This window comes from Olea europaea, unplaced genomic scaffold, assembly GCF_002742605.1.
Source record: "Olea europaea var. sylvestris unplaced genomic scaffold, O_europaea_v1 scaffold15294, whole genome shotgun sequence".
Classification (NCBI taxonomy): Eukaryota; Viridiplantae; Streptophyta; class Magnoliopsida; order Lamiales; family Oleaceae; genus Olea; species Olea europaea.
Genome location: NW_019232883.1, coordinates 1 through 2,218, shown reverse-complemented (window position 1 = coordinate 2,218; position 2,218 = coordinate 1). Strand labels below are relative to the sequence as shown.

General features: G+C 36.6%; 1 long non-coding RNA gene across 1 annotated transcript; it reads right to left on the bottom strand.

Moving 5' to 3' along the window:
- Positions 1 to 970: 970 nt before the first annotated feature.
- Positions 971 to 1,868, bottom strand: LOC111376600. Its single transcript, XR_002699508.1, has 3 exons — positions 1,654 to 1,868; positions 1,435 to 1,569; positions 971 to 1,345 (listed from the first exon to the last, which is right to left on the bottom strand). It is a non-coding gene; the product is annotated as an uncharacterized LOC111376600 (long non-coding RNA).
- Between the last annotated feature and the right edge of the window lie 350 nt (positions 1,869 to 2,218).

The following is a 2,218-nucleotide window of genomic DNA, read 5'->3' as shown; positions in this document are numbered from 1 at the left end:
CTCCATTGATCTTATTTCTATAATCTGAGAGGAACCATGTGAAGCATCAAAATATTCGTATGGAGCCTAGATGAATCATTTGAAGGGTCTGCCGGACAGTTTCACTTCTGCATGTGGGTCATTTATTTCGACATCTACCTTGGTATGGAATATGGCTGTCATCCCAATTTTAGTATTTCTCTTACCCTTCCTTTCTCATCACCTCCTATATTGATTCTTTCGCGAACTTCATGGGGGGGATCCAACAAGATCAACATCAACAGATGTGTCGAGGATAGGTTTGCCGGTGAAGGATTATACGAGACTAGCTTGGACACTGCATGCGAGCATTCTCCTCTTCACTTGGGGGATGTCTTATTCTTCAAGTTGAATTAAGTACTATTTTGGAGGGGGTCTTGCCAAATAACTTGGATTATCGGATCTTGGGTGCAGACAGACTCACCTTGGCCTTTCACAAGCTCGGGATGAAGGACCGCTGACTACCCAGAATATTTTAAACGCATCTGACACCACCTCTCTTTTGATCGAGATTCAATTTTCCATATCTATCTAGAAGGAAATCAAGTTGCCGATTCACTTGTATCAAAAGGTTAGGACCATTGCGTTACCAAGAGTATGGGCTTCTTTACCTTCCTCTCCAGATACATGCTCTCGTTCAAATGGACACATTATCTTCCCCAATTTAGAAGTCATTAGATATTTTACCTTTGTACGGGAAATAATACTTCTCCATTTATTCATTATTTCATATGTTGCATTCTTTTATTTTCGGAAATCAGATATCTTTCCCCCTCCTTTTGATTCTTACAAGTTCGATTTATTACATGACTGGAAAATTCTAACCCCATCAATCTTTTTTTAATGAAACCTGAAAATCCATTAAAGCTATGTTAGCGTTTTGCTCAAGAGAAAAAAAAAAATGTTCTTATGAGCAAATTCATGGTAAATTGACAATTCGATGCGTAAAAGTCATTGCAACGAATGAAGAGTTGCAAAAAATCAAAATCAAAATCAAATCGCCTCCGCCTCCGCCTCCGCCTCCATTACTACGAGATAAGACGCCGCTTCAAGATACGTAAAAAAAACTACATAAATCTATTTGATTTTTTTCATGAAATACGTCGTCTCATAGCCTAGCTGTCTTTAGGAAACTAACCGCAACACTAGACGTTGCACCTCTTTCCAGTTATTGACCTTGGTGATGAGAGGATGTTGATTCACAGACTTTGTCTTGCACCATGGATAAGAATTTTCATGATCGAAAAGAAGAACCCATATCCCAGCATCAGCACATTCAATAGCATATCTAGGATTATCATCAATCAAAACCTTTGCTCCCAAGGACCTGCAAGAAACAGATCATATAATAATAACCTTGAGAAAAGATAAAAGGCGAAATTCAAAAAACAACCCAACAGAAACAAGAAAATATACTTGCAAATATCTGATTTCGGTCTCTCTAGTCCTTCTAAAGCAAAGTGATTTCCAAAGTGAATCCCCTGAAAGAGGCCCGGATAATGCTTCTCGATCCATGCAATTGTGTCTTCTTTAATTGCGTTCTGTCGGGAACTAATCAATAAGAATAGCGAAATAGTACATTAATTCTCTAAACAATGGTGGATGTCAAAGAGGAGAGGGACCAAGGATACTTACGTAACAACAGACAAATTACAGAATTTGGACAAGTGTCGAAGAGCTTTCAGAGCACCTGGAATTGGACGAACCCCTTTCTTGAAATAAGGAGTCTTGAAGAACTTATGAACAAGGATATCAGCTGTTATAAGAAAATTGACAACTTTTCAAAACAGAAATTATTTAAGAAAACCATGGCATGCTAGAATCTGGTAGACACACACACTAGCATCTTACAGAGATCATTTACCTTTCAACTAAGATATAATAGATAACTACTACATAATTATATTACAATTAAAGCAGTTAACTAGAGATGCAAGCAACAACACATTAAACTATAAAAATGGATGGTAGTAACAATGAATTAGATGTGAAAGGAATGAAGATAATGTTGGATTTCAATGAGAAAATAAAGGAAAATAGAGTTACGACAAATAAAGTTTTGCAGGTTAAAAATAAAAGTACTTCTAATTTAGGAAAAGAATAGCACACCAAACATAAATGTCTGCTAGTCTTCAAAATATAGAAAAACAGCAGAAAAGTCTTCAACATATAGAACAATTAATGAATCTTCTATTGGCAT